The 20,073-nt window shown below is 35.3% G+C and overlaps 2 long non-coding RNA genes across 3 annotated transcripts in view; both read right to left on the reverse strand.

The window, feature by feature from the left end:
• Positions 1-830: 830 nt before the first annotated feature.
• On the reverse strand, positions 831-8,285 carry LOC129928217 (uncharacterized). 2 transcript variants are annotated; one of them, XR_008779805.1, is made up of 3 exons: positions 7,685-8,242; positions 6,316-7,319; positions 831-3,458 (listed from the first exon to the last, which is right to left on the reverse strand). It is a non-coding gene; the product is annotated as an uncharacterized LOC129928217 (long non-coding RNA). The 2 variants fall into 2 exon arrangements; XR_008779804.1 differs by having other exon boundaries at positions 831-7,319; positions 7,685-8,285.
• A 730-nt stretch (positions 8,286-9,015) lies between these two features.
• Positions 9,016-20,073, reverse strand: part of LOC129928017 (uncharacterized) — a 134,034-nt gene continuing 122,976 nt past the window's right edge. Inside the window, exon 7 of the long non-coding RNA XR_008779607.1 lies at positions 9,016-9,191. This is a non-coding gene — a long non-coding RNA (uncharacterized LOC129928017). The remainder of the gene's footprint in view (positions 9,192-20,073) is intronic.

Genomic DNA, 20,073 nt, shown 5'->3' on the forward strand with positions numbered 1-20,073 from the left:
TGTATACGATATCACAATAAAACAAAGTGCTGCACAAATAAATATTTAGTTGTACATTGGTAGTCCTGATATTACTTTTAGTAGTAGAAATAACTTAATTCATTTAGATCAGGGGTGGGCAAATTACAGACCACGGGCCACATGCGGCCTGCCAAAGTGTTTTTTGCGGCCCGCGGAAACCTACAGAATTCAGGTGAGCCCACAGATTAAACATATAAAAATGCAAATATATTAAAAATAAATAATTTTAAATATCTTATCAATTATGATACTTAAATGGCCTAAATTGTGCCGATGTGCCTAAAATCAAATCAATCAATTATGATGATGAAGCTAAATAAACATTCTCTAAAGTTTTAAGCAAATGAAGATTATGCTTATTGGTAATATTTCCAAACAAGACACACACTCAGACCAGTATTTATGTAGAACTGTGTTGAAAGTGTTGGGTTGGCTTGGAACAAGATGTCAAGTGTAACAACTGATGGAGCCCATGCTTTGACTGAGAAAAACAGTGAATATCAAACATATTATTGACCTAATCATCTCAGTGATCAAACTTATCAGAGCCACAGACAGTTTCAAGAAGTACCACATGGGCAAGGTATTGAAAAGAATATGGGGTCTCAAGGAAAATTTTTTTTTTCCTTAATGACACTGACAGTGGCTTTCTTACTAATGTTTCTAAAGAAGAGTTGCAATGGGCTACTTGCACATCATGAAATTTATGAGCATCTTTTCAAGCTTTTCCATTTCTCCAGTCAAGCAAGTGAAAACAGGTTTTATCATTTTGTAAATGTTAAACATACTATACCACTGACTCAAGTCCGTTTCAGCAGACAACATGAAGTTTATTTTACCATAATAATAATAATAGTACACTGCACTCCTTGTTAGTGCTACAAGTCAAGAAATAATAACAATCCTATCCACATAACAGCGGTATCAAAAGTATCCAATATATGTTAGTTACAAATCACGTCCGCATCTCAGTGGGTAACAATAAGAACAATTGCTACTAGTGACACTGGAGCTCCAACTATAGATATCCATTGCAATACGAATAATACTTTAATATTCAATAAGCACATGATGAAATCAACTCTCAAATATAATTTATCAACAATCATTAGTCCATCGACTTTCATGCTATATACATATATATACACCAGTCAAGGAAGCAACGTCCAACCTTCCTGGACCGGGAGCAAAACCTTACTGACTTGACTTGACTGAACTCAAAGTCAACTTTATTCATTCTACTTCCTGTTTTCTACATCAGGAATTCCACGTGTCTTTTAAACTCTTAACATGACGTGAACTTTAGATCATGCAATGTCAACTAAGACTGTGACACATTTTCCTTTGCTGAAAGGTGAAACTATTTCTAGTAAAAAGAAAAGAACAAGACTTATGGAATTTGAAAACAAATGTTAAGACGTCAAGAACTTAAACCATTTTTGAATATCCTCACTTCACCATTTAGTACAGAAGCTGATTCAGCTCCCGAGGAAATACTTCCTAGCAAATTATGACCCAAAAGAGAAGCAGTTTGAAGGGTGCATAAGCTGTATTTCCACACTTAAAAAGACTTGATGCTAAACTTTGACATTTTTGGATGCACAAGAATATTTTCTTTTGTTTGAACATATGCAACCAGAGGAACAAGTGGATGCTGACTGGCTGTAATTTAACAGCAGTCACAAAGATAAGAACTAGTAAAGCTAGTTCCAGAGTTCCAGAACATTATGCACAATTAAATACTTCACATTAAGTATAACTGGATTGTTGTGAAGAATGAATGTGCTGTAAAAAGACAGTAACAAAATTTTTTTAAATATTAGTTAAATTAGTTTCAAAAATTGCTAAATCTTGTTATAATTCCTCAATTTGAATGTCTAATACAGTATACAAGTAAATTAATAGACAGCTAGCATATTTTTCTAAGTTGTAAATACAAATTATATATATGTGGCCCCCTATTCCTAAAAAAAAAATTTAATGCGGCCCTCAACAGAAAAAGTTTGCCATCCCTAATTTAGATGGTTGATTTTAAAAGGGAGACAATTAAATTAGAAGTTATACTACTTAGACATAAAAAAAAAAAAAGAAAGATACAAAGGGATAAAATAAAGTACCAGTTGTTATTCTTAAAATAAAAAAAAATGTATTTAACACATTAGCATATTCTGTTCCAAAAATATAAACTTGATCAGAATATTTATTGCTAGAGTTGTATACTCTAAACATCTTACAACAGATATATTGACATGCTGATCTATTGGTTCCCATGGGATAAAACACTATCAGGCAGTCATCTAATGAACAACGTAGTTAACACCCAGGACTATACATAAATACTTCATGTCAACTTAATAACATTGTCACTACCAACGAGGTTCAATGTACAATGAATTTACACTGAATTCTATAAATGATTATAAAAACTAAAATGCAAGTAAATAAATGCTTTCACTATGATATACATATTCTACATATATACAAACAAAACAAACTTGATATGAATAAACCAAAATTTTTATCACTTTAAAAAAAATTGTTCAGTGTACATTAAATATGAGATGTTTTTAATATATAGCTATAAAAACCTTAATTATGTAATACAATAAATATGCCATTGTACAATATTTCATTTACAAAACATAGTTGAAAAAAGTCTAGTAATATAGCAGTGTTCAGTGGTAACATTTTCATAAAGAACTCTTAAAAGAAAACTACAGTTGATAATCTTATCTTATATAATACAGATGTTACTTCAAAATAGAAGATAATGCATATATTAAAAAGTAAATTAAGTTATTAGTAACAAGTAAAATACATGCCAGTGGTTTGAAATACAAATATATTCAGTTATCATTTATTAATAGGTCTAATCACCTGTACAGGTACCATTTATTCAAAAAACATTCCACATAAAGATGATGTAATCTCAAAAATGAAATGTTTTCTTTTTAAATTTCTTTAGCATTTAAATTTTTTAATGGAATCCTGTGGTTAATTAACTGTACTTATACCTATTTAAATTTCAATGACAAATATCTTAAAATCCAAAGTAAATGAATAATAGGTACCTGGTAAATTTAAATTAATAAACATTGCAAGTTGTCTTAAAAAACAAACACCCAAATTGACCTTTGATCCTTCTTTCATGAACACTCTCAGCATCAAGAAAACTAAACCATTCATGAACAGTATTGTCTTGAGCATAAAAGTGTGTTATTTAGTGACTACAAAAAGTTGTATACAATTAATCTCAATCTTTTATCACTAAACGGATAGAAATCTTTCTGCTAGACAAGTAAGCAATGGATTTCAGATATCCCTCACAGCTTCTGTCGTTGAATAATTCTCAGAATAAAAGCTGCTTAGAATAATATCAGTTGAGCTTGACCATTACTAAACAGAATTGACAGGTAAGGGGACACACAATTCGTTCACTGAAATTTATAATGCAGAAATTTTCAATGGTAATTATGAAATTTTTAGAAAAGATAGGGCTGATAATCATGGAGGAGTTCTTTTAGCAATAAAAAACAATCTTATAGCAGAAGAAATTACCTTACCTAACTCAAAAAATATAGAATCAACATTTTGTAAAATTAATACCACCTCAACATCCCTAATAATAGGCAGCATTTACAGACCACCAAATTCTAGTTTAGAATACATGCAGGAACTATGTAATCAGATTACCACACTTAAAGAGACAGATAAAAATGCAGTTTTTTGGATTATGGGTGATTTCAACCTACCTGATATAAATTGGAAAACACTAACCATAGATAAACACCAAAACCCTAAGGACATAAATGAGCTTTTCATAGAAACTTTACACAACCTAAGTTTAGATCAAATCATTAAAAAGCCAACTAGATTAAACAACACAATAGATATCTTCTTAACCACAGACCTGGATTAGTAGTTGATTATGATATTATCCCTGGTCTATCAGACCATGAGATCATAAAAATACACAGTCAGATAAAAGCAGTAGCCAATACAAAACCCAAAAGAAAAATTTTACTCTGGAATAAATGTAACCTAACACAACTACACCAAGCTGCATTAAACTTTCAACAAACATTCTTATTAGATAAAGACATTAACCAACCAGTCGATGACCTCTGGAATTTCATTAAAAACCATCTTAAAAGCATTATAGAAAATCATATACCAACTAAATACACATCAAACAAAATAAATTAATGCTGGTTTAATAATAGACTAAAGAAGCTTTGTAAACAGAAGGAAAACCTATATAGAAAATTTAAAGAAACTAAGGCAGAAAGAGTTTACAAAAAGTATATAAAAATTAAACACTTAACCCAAAAAGTAAGCAGACAGCTGCAGAGTGAATACATAAACAATGTAATATCTAAAGATAACAACAAAAACCTATGGTCATACATTAAGTCTAAGAAAATGGAAACAACAGGCATAGCGCCATTAAAAGATGAACATAACATAATGATAATGAACTAAAGCAAACATCCTAAACAAATACTTTGCATCAGCATTCTCAGCCCCAGGAGACAAAGACATATTACTTAATTTGAACCAAGTAGACAACATAGAAGATTTAGTAGTACAAGAAAATGGAATTAAAAAACTATTAGCCAACACCAAACCAAATAAAGCGTCTGGACCTGATGGTATTCCAGCTAGATTACTCAAAGAACTAAGCAATGAACTAGCCCCAGTGTTCAAAATACTCTTTCAGGCATCGCTTAACCAGGGCAGAGTACCAAAGGACTAGAAAGAAGCTAATGTCACCCCCCTATTTAAAAAAGGAGAAAAATCTGACCCAGGAAACTACAGATCAGTATCACTTACCAGCATCATATGTAAAATCCTAGAACACATAATATGTAGCAACATCATAAACCACTTAGACAAACATAATGTCCTCACCCCATACCAACATGGCTTTAGGAAATATAGATCATGTGAAACACAACTAATAGGACTAATTGATGATTTTTCAAAAGGTTTAGATAATAGTGAACAAATAGATGCTATCTTACTAGATTTTTCCAAGGCTTTTGACAAAGTTCACCACTATAGTTTGCTTAAACAATTAAAATATTTCGGCATTAATGGTCCACTGCATCAGTGGATTAAAGATTTTCTGATAGGGAGAGAACAAACTGTAATAATAAATGGCTCTAAATCAACACAGATAACAGTAAACTCAGGTGTACCTCAAGGAACAGTCTTGGGTCCACCACTATTTTTAATTTACATAAATGATTTACCAAATTGCATTAGTTCAGGAACAAAAGTCAGATTATTTGCAGACGATTGCATAATATATAGAACAATAAAAACAACACAAGACACAGATATTTTACAAAGAGAATTAGATGAATTACAGAAAAGGGAATCAAATTGGAGCATGTCTTTCCACCCAGAACAATTGCTATAACTTAGCCAAATAACCTCAACGAAAGGAGTATAAAATAACAAAATAGAATGTTTAATAACCAAATAGGAAACTAGATCTAGAATTACACTAATCACATCACAAGCGTCGTTTTCATCTCTAATCATCGGCCATCTTGACTTCCTCTCTTATTTCATGTCTCTGTCCTGTGTCTCATGGTGCGCAGTCTCACACCTAATGACAGCGTGCATTGTAGAGTCATAACACCAATTGTTGCAACTCTCGGCTAGGCACTCAACGAATAGGCATGCAACTCAACACAGTGTAACAGGAAATAAAGACAGGTGTTTATTCACTAGGACAAACACATAGCATCCTTCAGCTTCCTCAGAGTCTTTCTACTAATTTACCAGTCCTTTAGACAGCAACCCGAATGTGGACCAACGACAGCCTTCCCCGCTTCGTTCCAGGTCCCTTCTACAACCTTCAGGCAGCACCAAAAGTTTGCTTCTTAGTTTCCAAACATTCAGACTCTTCACAATCCCTGATGCCCTGTTCTTCTCTCCATTCTAGTCTCTTCCTGTTTACATTCACTAGTGCGCTAGTGCGCACCTCAAGCACTGGTGCAAGGCAGGGTTACAACACTACCCCCATGTTTACACAACATTTGAATAGTAACACAACGATTATATAGGAAACTAAAAGCAGTGATAAATCTAGGAATAAAAAAATACTGATAACAGTGAAAATAATTTCACAACAGTTTTACAAGTTTTAATTAATCTTTTAGACATTTAAAACAATGTTTAATGATTATAAATCTGTCTACTAAAGCAAAAAAAATTTCTTTAATTTTCAAATTAAATTATTGTGACCAAAAAAGCTATCACCCTAACTTCAATACTGCTTACCAAGACAGATTGCAACTTATAGTTCGTCCATCGTGGTTCGATGATGACCACTTTGTCATCCAGGGGGCTGAGGGCTTTGCACTGGGGTTTTATGCCTCCTCATGTGGCTGGTGAGACCTATGTGAGCCCGGAATGTTCGGCCGCACACTGGGCAGGTTATTCCAGCTGGAGCTAGTGTCGTGGGCCTTGCTTTTCTTTTCTGGCGTTTTTCTTCTGCCAGCATTGTTCTTTTTTCCCCAGCAACCTGTGCGCCAGTTTTCACAGCGCGACGCCATGATGCTCTGTCATGTGCCTCTGTCTCCCAGGTGCCTGGGTCTATGCTGAACGCCTTCAGAGAAGCATTGAGGGTGTCCCTGAAGCGCTTTCTTTGACCACCTTGCGAGCGCTTTCCTTCGCTTAGTTGGCCATACAGGAGTCGTTTAGGGATGCGGTGGTCTTCCATTCTGTAGACGTGACCTGCCCATCGCAGCTGGGACTGCATCAGGATTGTGTGGATGCTTTGCAGACACACTCTGGTATTTTGTCTTGCCATTTGACATTTAGTATTTTTCTCAGACATGTCATGTGGAAGTGGTTTAGTTTCTTTGCATGTTTACTGTACACTGTCCATGTTTCTGAGGCATAGAGCAATGTAGGGAGGATGACAGCTCTATAGACCCCTAGCTTTGTGTTTGTGGTGATGCCACGTCTGTTCCAGACAGTTTTAGACAGTCTGCCATAGGATGCACTGGCCTTGGCGATATGCAGATCGATTTCACTATCGATTTTTCCATTTCTGGAGAGTGTGCTGCCAAGATATGTGAATTTGTCCACTGCGTTTATATCCTGTCCATTTATAGTAATGCTTGGATCCATGTCCATGTTTTTGCTTTAAGCCGCCTCGGGTTGAGTAGGCCACCATTAAATCTGTATGATATATTTATCAAGACAGATTGCAACTTAGTTTCTGGATCAATGACAACAACCACTTCATGATTTTCTCATACAATGTAGATCAGAGATTTCTGTGTAAAGAAAGGAGATTCAATTCAGAAGTTGCAAGTCAGAAATACAAAAAGCAACACAAATATGTATTTGCAAATACAGACAAAAATATACCACTCAAGGCTGAATTCATTCATAGAAATTTATGGCAGAATACATAGAAATATGAGAAGTAAATAGCTTGATAGACAGAAACATGACCTGTAAATTACTTGATAGGGTTAATGTTATAATTGAAATTTAACAGTAGACTTCAAATAAGAAAAGAATGTTAATGTATGTTAAATTACAGGTTTCACTAGTTTAGCTAATAGCAATTTGAATATTATTTTACACTTGGTAACTACATGCTTCAACTTTACTCTGTGCAAAAGTGCAGTCCTACCTTGATTTCTATCAAGTGATCTCCAGCCTACATGTTTCAGTTCTTTACCAGCCATTAACATAAGACAATCAAAGCCATATTGTAAATCATGTGAACTATCTGAATTGTTCTTCTCTTCTACAGCAAGATGTCTTCACTCAATGCATAATTCCCCTAGAATGAAGAAGATAAGATAATCCATGCATTGTTAACAGAAAGATGTCAATTAACTGTGATGTCATCCTCTGAGCTGAGTCAGCTAGAGCTGCTCCCAATGTTTATTCCTGTCAAGAATGCCTTGCTTTGGCAAGTCTTTCAAAACCTTTTACAACTTACACCTTCAAGTGTCTTTCAATGAACAAATCATGTTGATCCTCTGCCAACATAAAGAAGTATACATAGATATTAGCATTTCAAAGTCATGGGCCAAAAGCTCAGTCATTTTTCATTTCGTTTCTATATCAATATTTTGATTTTTTGTCGGCTAAAGGATTTGTGTACCTCATAGGAAAACAATGGGGTCCTGGGTTTGAACCTCCAGCCTCAATGAAGATTGGGATTTTGAATTTTTAGGGTGCCCCTCAGTAACCCAACTCTAATGGGTAACTGATTTTAGGTGGGGAAAATTAAGATGGTTAGTCATTGTGCTGGACACATGACGACCTGCTCATTAACCACTAGCCATAGAAACATAACCTTGACATCATTAGCTCCATAGATCGCAAGGTCTGAAAGGTAAACTTTACTTTTTTTTTTTATTAATATCCACTGTGCATACTGCATTCCGTTACTTCTTACTTATGTACAATAGATTTCTCTTTTCCCTTCCTTGTGTTTCTTGAATCTAGTATCTTTTTATAGAGCATTCTGATACCTCCACAAAGCTAATGGATTATATTATTTGTCATAATGTCCAAAAATAGAAACTAATTATTTTATAATGAGAATGTGGGTATGTGTGTTGTCTATCCAGTACCCAAAACTACACATTTTTCAAGAAAAAATCAACAAATTAAACATATTGAAAAGGTAATAAAAATTAACAAGGCTTATGTGAAGGTCTTTCTAAATTTTATTAAGATTTGTGGTTAAACAGTAGAGTTCTTTTTATTTGTTTAAATAGATCATTGAGTGTAATACTTCAAGACCTATATCTAGTGCCTAATCTTCAGACAGGTGATCATGGATAAAATCTGAACATTTTCATTTCAATGTATGGATTCTATGGTGGAAAAATGTTTTACAACTTCTGCAAAGATCATGCAGTATCCACCCTAGACAAACAGTATCCACCTTAGACAACCAGTATCCATTTCTATATACAAAAATACATACATATAATTTTCTTTACATATTAAAAGAAAAAGAGAAAGATTACCTGAGGTGACCAGACACCATCAATAAAGCAATATTTTTTTGAGATATCAGTTACTGGTTCGGAAACTGCAGATGGATCAGTCACTGTACAAAACTTGGTCAGTAAAATTTGAAAAGTAGACAACTCCATGGTAAACAATAAAATCGCCACCTGAAAACACAAATAAACAATAAGAGGATGTAGACACACAAAAAAATTATTACAATGTATGATTTTAATTCAATGTGAGCCAAAGGAATAGTTATAACCTTATATAGCCTTAATCACATCAAACATTTGAACTAGTGACCAATACTGCACCACATTTTAAGGATAAATGTATAAAATATACAGCTATTTCATTTGAATAAATGTGAATATTAAAGTCAATATAAACAAATATGAGACTGTGTGACAAAAGTGTAACTTAAATATTACATCCTGTTTGTGTTTTTTTTTTCTCTGTGTTCTCATTATAAATTGTAGGGTTCAGATATATATATATATATATTTATCGAAGATGAACTCCATTCTTTTCAGATCAGGCAGCTTTCCATACAATCTTTATTCTAAAGGACTGTTGGGGGCCAGTATTTTGAATGGGCCTCACGATAAAACAAGGCCACATGTTCTTTTCACTAGTTTCAACATCCAGAATAAGTGTTGCCTCATTATGTTGTGCCCTGTTCAAAGGTGAAAAATAATTCATTGACTGTGTCCTGATAGAAAGTAACATGCATCCTTAATCCTGATGTTTGAGTGACAACTGTCATATTTTTGGTTTATACTACTCTTTTTTTCTTTTTCTATTCTCTTCTGGATATAGTGGAATTTAAGAAAAGAAAAAGTAAAGTACCCCTTTCAGACCTTGTGGTCTATAGGGCAGATGATGTAAAGGGCATCTGTTTCTGTGGCCTATGGTTAACGAGGGTGTCATGTGTCCAACCACCTTTACTTTTCCCTAACTAATGTCAGGTACCCACTAGAGCTGGGTGGATTCAAGAGGTGCCCAAAGATCCCAAAATTAAAAACCCCAGTCTTCAGCAGGATTCAAACCCTGCACCCTGGTTCAGTAGCCAAGTGCTTTACCACTTAGCCACTGCACCTCCCATGGAATTTAAGACTGCTTAGTTGTTCTCCCATTTGGGCAGTGTCAGATTTTTCTTCTCCTCTATTTGAAAGTGTGCTAGGACCCATTGAAGAACAGTTTTCTTGCTATTATTGTTGAGATTTATAAGAGCTGTCCTGACCTTTTTGATAGAGGAGGCATCAGATTTTTTTAAACATTAGAAAGAAATGTTTATTCATTAGAAAGTGTGCATGAGAGATCGCCAGTGGCAATTAAATTTTCTAATCTTTCTCAATTGAGCCATTTATTGAATAAGACAGCTCCTCTGTTACTGGTGGATTCTTAAGATGATTCATCTGTATAATTGACCCACTAGTTATTGGTTTATTAGATTTGTAGAAAAATATTCACCATTTTCTTGAGATCTTTCTGATTGTGATAAGATTTTTTGGTTATGTTTTCAATACTGTCTCTTACAGCAGAAAGAGAGCTTAGGTCCCAGGGAAGAGAGTCATTGCACTGTTTAACTGATTCATAAATTATATTTTATAAGTGGTGTTTCTTTGAGATTCTTGTATGAAATGAGGTCTTTTCAGTTAGTTTTGAGTGCCAGACTTGTGGGTTTAAGTTTTGAGTGAGTAGCTCTTTTAGGTTTTCATTTTAGTAAACTGAGTAAGGATTATTATTTCTTTTATTTTGTCCAGAGAAACCAGGGAAAAAATGATCTCTTCCATTGCTTTGAAGGTTGTTGTTTTTATTGTTTGGAGTTAGGTTTTTGTTTTACTTTTTTACTTTGACAATTTTCTGTAGAATTGACTGCTGAATCATATGATGTAGCACTGTGTTCTAGAGAGATGTAGCTGGTACATTTCTTTTTCAAAATGTAATTAGCTGATTGAAGCTCACAGCCTGCTAGATGATTGGTGTTAGCCTTCCCTGATTGTCCAAGAAGTCTACATCTGAGTTGCCAGTTACACTGATGTGATTTGGTATCCACTGCATCTAGTGTGTTGTAGCTGGTACATTTCTATTTCAAAATGTTGTGACTTGGTATCCACTGCATCTAGCATGATGTAGCTGGTACATTTCTATTTCAAAATGTTGTGACTTGGTATTCACTGCATCTAGCGTGATGTAGGTGGTACATTTCTATTTCAAAATGTTGTGACTTGGTATCCACTGCATCTACCTTGATGTAGCTGGTACTTTTCTATTTCAAAATGTTGTGACTTGGTATCCACTGCATCTAACGTGATGTAGCTGGTACATTTCTATTTCAAAATGTTGTGACTTGGTATCCATTGCATCTAGCATGATGTAGCTGGTACATTTCTATTTCAAAATGTTGTGATTTGCTCCCAATTAATATTTCCATTTTATATCTTTTTCAATTTCACTTTTTTTTTAGTTGACTTTAAAGACTGTCATTTTAATCATACTGCCATGTAAATTTGTTGAACCATGGATTGGGCAATCATAAATCTATAAAGGTTAGTATGAGTGAAAGCATAAATGAGTTTGAATATAACTATATCAAACAGATTAAAAAAGTAAAAGTTCTCCTTTCAGACCTTGTGGTCTATAGGGCAGATGATGTTAAGGTCATCTGTATCTGTGGCCTATGATTTACGAGGGTGTCATGTGATGTGGCCAGCACAACGACCAATCACCTTTACTTTTCCCCAACCAATGTCAGGTACCCATTAGAGCTGGGTGGACTCAGAGGCGCCCAAACATCCAGAAATTAGAAATCCCAGTTTTCACCAGGATTCATAGCTGGGACCCCCAGCATGGAAGCCAAGAGCTTTACCACTCAGCCACCACGACTCCATCAAATTGATTAGGCTAAAAGTAGTCCTATAGTTCTTTGAGTGAAAAGAACACAAGAAAACAGTGTTTAATGAATAAAAAATGGAAGAAGAAACTTTTTTTTTTCCACTAAAGTAAATCAAAGTAATGTTCCCCTTTCAGACCTTACAATCTATGGGGCTGAGGATGTAAAGGTCATCTGTTTCTGTGGCCCATGGTTAATGAGGTTATCAGCACAACAACCACCCGCCTTTACCTTCCCCATCACATCATGTACCTTTAGCTTGGTAGACATAGTCATGTGATCATGGCACTGCACACATATTGTTGGTAAAAATCTGGTTTCTATGCACAGTCAACACACACTTTTAGGCACTTACCATGGATAAGTCGAGCAAAGAAAGATATAGTCAGGAAATTACAGAAATAAATAATATTGATCCTTACACTTTGAAAGCAAGCCATCATAATAAAGAAAATGATTTGCTGCCCTCCTTGTGTTATCCATATCTCTTCACTTATAATCTTGTTCTACTGAAAGTGCCTACACAATCACAAAGGATGAATTCAAGGTATTCCGAATCAATTTTATTGTTAGACCTAGATTAGATCTAGATCTACTAATCTAGACTAGATTCTAGATCTATATTCTAGCTATTTAAGTTAGCATATCTAGACATATATACAACATTCATATAGAGTGTGATAGAGATCTACTCTTTACTCAAGCCTTCAAGGTCTAGTATTCTAGATCTAGATCTATGGCTATATAGATCTATTATATATTATATACAAAATCTGGATGATGTCTCAGATTAGAGTGTGACTAGATCTAGAGTCTAGCCTACATAATACTTAGTAGGTCATTCTAGATCTCATCTAGACTCTATAGAATAGATCTAGATAACATCTAAAATCTACATATCTCTGTTGCTGCATATTTTAAGCATATGAGACTTAATCTTTATCCAATAGATTTAGCTAGATCTAGTCTTCACTTCTAGGTCACTTGATAAGATAAATAAATTTAGCTTTTATATAGCGCTACTTTCATGCTTATAGCATGCTCAGAGCGCTATGGCCCAATCAATCTCATTGGTGGACCGGAGAGGAGGGGTATCTGGAAGGTTTTCATATATATATATATATATTAGTATTATAATTTATTAGATTAGAGATAACTTATAAATATATATATGGACTATGGTTACAGATAATAGTTACTTATTATTAGATACTAGTATTATCTAGATCAGATCTAACTTCTAAACCAAAGAAAACTTTACTATCCAGTTTAGATCTAAGTCTAGGCCTGAAGACTTTTTAAAGTTTATTCTAGGACTAGGTTCATCAGGTCTAGTAACTTGATAAATCTAATGGTCCTAGTTCTGTGTTTCTTTTACAACTTTCAAATGCTCCTTAAAATTTGAAGCTAATTACACCTTAGCCCAAACCTTTTGGTTGTTGCGGCTGAAGCACTTGACTAGTCTCGATTGAATTTTGGTGTAGACTTGGGTTTTTAATTTCTATATTTTTAGGACGCTTCGAAGTCCAACCATGATATGAACAGGTTTTTTTTTTTTTTAATTTTCTTTTCATTATACAAGAGATCTACATTTATTACTAAAATGTTATCGCTATTTTTATTTTTGAAAATGTCTACAGGCTTACAAGAGTTTAGCAGCTTACAACCAGTTCCTAGATGGTTGGGTTCAAGATATTATGGCTTTTAAACCACTAGCAAAGGTAAGTAATAAATATTGTTATATTATGCTAAATATCTTGATATTCATTGTATTTGCATGTATATGAGACCAATGTCTTGATATGAACAGGTATTTTTAATTATTTTTTTTTTCTTTTCATTAGGTTCTTCACTCTCAGTGGTTAGCAGAAAAGGTACTGCAGCCCTGGATAAGTCGAGATGGTATTATTCTATCAGCCCACTGTTCTTGTACAGTTGGACTTGGAGAGTCCTGCACTCATGTGGCAGCCACTTTATTTATGCTGGAAGCTAACACCAGACTAAAAGAGAGTAATTTAAGACAGTTAGTTACAGGTTGTCATCTTACTGGATAAATCCATCAGAGCTTAAAAAAGTTTTGCCAACTAAGGTTTCTGAGATTGATATCACCTCATTAAAAAACAAAAAGTTAAATTTGATTCTCTTGTGAACAACATCACTTCTAAAAATAAAAATTTAAAGGCTATTAAATCCAAAGAAACTATAAAGCTTAGTATAAATATTTTTAATTCATTTATTGAAAGTAATGAGAAAACACCTTGAGTTGTTATTCCAATCAGATATTTTACTATGTTGTGCTTATAGCCACACGAGCCACACGACCCCGCCCATTTAATGTAGAGAAGCTTAAAGACGGCAATACTGCAGCACAGTTCCAATTGAAACTAACGAACCGCTTTGAGGCTCTTGCAGATATATTGACCCTTGAAGAAGAGTGGGCCAACTTCAAATATACCACTATTGGGTGCGCAGAAGAAGTTATCGGAAGGAGGCGAGGTTCATACAAGGAACGGTGGATACAAGACAGAACATGGAAATTGATAGATGAGAGGAAAGAGGCCAAACGTAGACGAGATCAGAAAAATGAAACACAGGATCGCAGCCTAGCGGAAGAAGCCTATAGGGAAGCAGATCTGAAAGTAAAGAGAAGCTGTCGGCAAGATAAACGGGACTGGATTGAGCAGAAGGGACAAGAGGCACAAGCAGCTGCAAGCAGAAATGACACAAAAACCCTCCATCGTATTGTCCGAGATCTCACTGGAGCAAAGAGTGGACATGGGGCACCAATAAAAGACAAGCAAGGCAAAACTTTGTTAACGAAAGAAGAACAGGATGCAAGATGGGTAGAGCACTTTAAAGAGACCCTTAACCAACTGTCGCCAGACCTAACTTACATATTCAAGGACCCCTCTCCAGACAATGATCTCAAGGTCAAGACAGACCCAATAACTGCTGAGGAGGTTACCATGGCCATTGCAGTGCTAAAGAATAACAAAGCACCAGGACTAGACATGATATCAGCAGAAATGCTAAAATATGGGGGACAGTGCATTGTTAACAGAATGACTGATCTTTTAAATCTCTGTTGGCGAACTTCAAAAGTCCCAGAGGACTGGCAAAAGGGAGTGATTGTAAAGCTTCCAAAAAAGGGCAACTTGGCAGACTGTAACAACTGGAGGGGCATTACTCTCCTCTCTGTCCCAGGCAAAGTTTTCAGCACTGTTTTGTTGAGACGGCTTCAACAGTCTGTAGATGAAAGGCTCAGAGAAGAACAAGCAGGTTTCCGAAGAGGCAGATCATGTACAGAGCAGATTTTCGTTTTACGAAATATCATAGAACAAAGTCTTGAGTACCAACAACGGCTAACGATCAGTTTCGTGGACTTCAAAAAAGCGTTTGATAGTGTCCACCGAGAATCACTATGGAAAATAGTTAGAGAATACGGTATACCAGAAAAATTCGTCCAGATCCTACGACACCTTTACAGTCAGTCTAGTTGCTGCATTAAAACAGAAGAGGGAACAACAGAGTTTTTTACAATCGAGACAGGTGTTAGACAGGGGTGCATCTTATCTCCCTTCCTTTTCCTCCTAGCCATCGACTACATAATGAGGAGAGCAATGAACCAGACTGCCTTTGGTATTCCATGGCATGAACAACTCCAATTGACGGACTTGGACTTTGCTGATGATGTTGCACTACTCGGGGCTACAAATAAATGCATTCAAGAAATGACGGAGAGCCTAGACAGAGAGGCACCCAAAATTGGCCTCCGCATAAACTTGGATAAGACTAAAATTATGCGAGTGGGATATAAGGCAAAGGGTGTCCCCGTCAGACTTGGCGAGTCAAAGCTTGAAGAGCTGGACAAGTTCACGTACCTTGGCAGCATCATAACAAATGATGGAGATGCTTACCATGATGTAGCGTGCCGAATAGGAAAGGCAGGGAGCATTTTCCAAAGGCTGCAGCCTATTTGGACTAGCCAAGCCATTGGACTCGAGACAAAAATACACCTTCTCAACACAATCGTCATTCCAACTGCTACATATGCATGTGAGACATGGAAGTCATCTGTCAAAATTGAGAAAAGACTAAATGTGGCTCAACAGAGATGGCTGAGACGGATTTTGGGAGTCAGTTACACAGACCGGATCTCAAACAAGGAAATCCTTTGCCGAACTGGGAGTCGAACACTTAGTGAGGTTGTGACTGAGCGTCGCATGAGGTTTGCGGGACATGTTCTACGTCAAAATGAATTACGCACACCAAGAGTTGCGATAACATGGAAGCCAAAACGAGGAAAGCGCAAACAGGGACGTCCTCGTATTACCTGGCGACACACCTTCATGGAGGACCTCAGAACAGTGGACACCAGATGGGAAGAGGCTTCAGACATTGCCAGTGACAGATCATTATGGAGACAGCTTGCCGCCCAATGCGCCGAACGGCGCGGGAGGACCTAAGTACTAAGTAAGTGCTTATAGGATGGCTGCCTGGTCGTGCAGTTTGCGCGCTGGACTGTCGTTCGGATTTATCGACGGTCGAGGGTTAAACCCTACCTGCTCCAATCTCCCGTCGTCCTGCGGGAGGTTTGGACAAGGAAGTAAACTATCTTCAACTCTGAAGGAACATCCGAAACATGTAAAACATTTTACAAATATTTTTTTACAGGAAGAATAGGTTTGTGCCTGTGCTTTAATGCTGCTAGGTCTTTCAATGAAAATTTCAAAACAGTCATTTATTACTGTCACCTTCCTGCCATAAGTACTAATAATTTCTTTGGGCCTGAGAATCTCCTTATTGGGCCAGAAAATCAAATCGGACATATTGACATACATAACATCCAAAACAGTATATGAATATCTTAGATGCAGTTGTGGGATGAATTTTGAACATATCAGCTAATACATAGGCAGATTTACCTAGAATATTTGAAATAATGTGTTTTAAAAAAAATATTTTTTGTACATTCATAATTATAGTAGTTAAATTAAATTATATATATATATATGTGTAAATGTGAGACAGTGTATTTTTTTTGTACCTGTATTATATCCAAGCTATCCAATGAGAAATATTTATATAATATGTCTATAGATATATTTATTCAAATCATATAATGCATTCATTTATTTGTGGAAAAAAAGAAATGAATTGAAGTATTGTTTGTATATTAATTATTATTATCTTATCTATTAGTATGAAAATTGTAGATTTATTCATTCAAGAGACCCTTAGTGGAACCTGGTACTCGTTGAAGACTGGTATTTTGAATTTTAGGATACCTGTAAGTCCAACCAGATTTTAATGGTATTTGACATTAGTTGGGGAAAAGTAAGGTGGTTGGTCATTGTGCTGGACAAGACATCTTCGTTAACCTAGTCCACAGAAACTGGTGACCTTTACATCATCTGCCTTATAGATCGTAAGGTATTTAAAGTTAACTTGTTTATTAAAAAAACATTTTATTTCTAGATCAATACCTGTTCTATGTAACTGTTTGAATAACAATGGATGCCAAGAACTAGTTGTTTTTTTTAATAAAGTATCTTAGTTATTAATTCAAATAAAGATGTCTGCCTTGTCATGCATTTTGCGCAATGGACTATTCAGACTTACAGATGGTTCTTGGTTTAAACCCTGCCCATTCCCATCCCCTGTGGAAATCATTTCTAAAAAGTTAAATCTAAATCTAATCTAGATTGAAAGATTCTAGTCAATCTAGCTAGAGCTTGAGAGTCGAGTACTATGTCACATGCTATGTATGTGGATCTAGTATGTATGTTTAGAGTATACTATTATGTAGAATCTATTTGTATCGACTCAAGCTCTATACTAGATCTAGACCAATTACAGACTATTTATAATACTATCATGATCTAGATGCATGTTTATAATCTAGACTTGTATTAATTATTAGATCTAGATTCTAGATACAGTTTTAAGTCTTAGATCTAGACCATGAAAAAACCTTCTAGATACGAATCTTGATTAGATTTCTAACTTACAACTTGTATTTGACCTACATGTTACTTTATTGTTGTTTTTTTAAATTACTATTTAGATCAGTAGATCTACTAAATGTAGCCTGAGAAGATTTACCTATAAATCCTATATGTTAAGATATATAATCTAAATCTGTAGCATTTACTTTTGACTTTAGCCATAGGAGTAAGTGATACACTATTGTTGGAGCATAGTGATATGAAATCTAGTCTTTATACTAGAATATAGTATAACTAGCATTCCAGGTTAAAATAGGTGGACATAGGTTTCACCAGTCACTCTACATACCAATTTACAAAGCTCAACAACAACAGCAAAAAAACTGTTATTCAATGGATACCAGCTCACATACAACTAGCAGGAAATGAGAAGGCTGACACACTCGCCAAGAGTGGGAGAACAAACTCACAAGTAAACTCTGCACTCTATCAAGAAGAAATGAAGAAATTAATTGTAGATAAAATAAATGAGAAATGGACGAGCTCCCATCCAAATCACAAGAAAGATGACGCTTACTATAAGCTATCCCGACAAGACCAACGTCTAATCTTTCGACTCAGGACCGGACACAACAGAATGCGACAACACATGTTCCGGAAGCTCAAAATAGGAACCAGTGAAATCTGCCCATGTGGAGTATCACCAGAAAATGCCGACCACGTCCTCCAAAACTGCTCTCTCTACCAAGAGGCCCGTATAAGACATTGGCCCCAAGTCACCTCAATAGAAAGAAAACTATATGGAGAGCTCTCTGATTTGGAAACCACTGCGCAGTTCATCTCATGTATTGGTCTAGTCATATGAACACTCCAACATAACAATGAGAACGATGAAGAAGAAGAAGACCAGTCACATGAGGAAGCACTAAACCTCAGTGTAAAGCCCTCAGCCATGATGGAAAAACTATTTATTGTATCATCTAGTTAATATAGATTTATCTACTTTATCTTATTATAATTAAATCCACTAAATTGTACTGTAAAATGTTTTACATTTTGGAAGTTCCTTTGTAGTCCAAACCTCCCCAGGACAACAGCCAAGTCTTTTCGAAGTAATCTCTTTTTGAAGTAATCTCTTCATCCCTAGAGCCTAGCCAAGTTCTAGGCCTAGGTCGTCTAGGAATGCTAAAAAATCTCATTCCTTTCTTGTTTATTGACGTATATGAGTTTTTTTAGCACCCTTTTATGCAGCAGTAGCTAGGCATTTTGTTTAAATTAATGCACTAAAAAGGTCAAAGTAGAGATTGTGTTTTGGAAACTTAAACCCGATTGTATTAGATCTAGATTTACTATAGTCAGTATAGCCAGAGTAAGGCTACTAATGTAAACTTACAAACAAAATGGCGGATCAGCTTAGTACGCAGAAACTGTCGCATCATATGTCTTCCAACCCAAAGGGTGGAATGACCTAAAGATCTGAAATCCAAAATCCTAGCCTTTACTGGGATTCGAACCGGAGACCCTTTAAAACATTATCATTAATCATGGCTAGATTTGAAAGAAAATTTTTTTTTTTAAATTATTTACCTCCATATTCAAGAATTATTTATAATCTGGATTAATAGGGCTGGCTCAGTCCTTTTGCTATTAGTATTAGTAAGGGTCTTACCAGCATTCTGAGCATTGCACAGTCTGTCTCCATACTCATTATCATACTGTCTGATCTTAGACAGTTTTCTCACATACTATCACTGAGTATCAGTATATTTATAATAAAAATAATTTATATTGAGTATAATGTCTGTAGTCTGTAGTCTTGTGTAATCTGATTGAAGTTTGAAGGCATCACTGTAAGTTAGACGTAGGTCTAGTCTAGAATTCAATTAATTCAATTAAAAAACGTATTCTTAGAATATTATAGGTAGTCCACAACATCAGTGGCCACAACCGTGGCCCAGTAATTTGGGTAAAACTTCCCATCGAAGGCCCCTAGTTATTAGACTATCATAGTGGATCTTAGTTTACTAACTAGACCTAGACTAATCAGTGATCTTTTTGAAAAGAGACGATTAAAGAATTATTTGGAAAGGGATCAATCATGTAAAGAAAATCGTTGAGAGGTGTAATTGTTTATAATTTAAATTTTCGCCTCAACGACAGCTGATTTTATTTATTTATTTTTATTTGTACGTATTAAATACT

The sequence above is a fragment of the Biomphalaria glabrata genome, chromosome 9 (genome assembly GCF_947242115.1).
Source record: "Biomphalaria glabrata chromosome 9, xgBioGlab47.1, whole genome shotgun sequence".
Lineage (NCBI taxonomy): Eukaryota > Metazoa > Mollusca > Gastropoda > Planorbidae > Biomphalaria > Biomphalaria glabrata.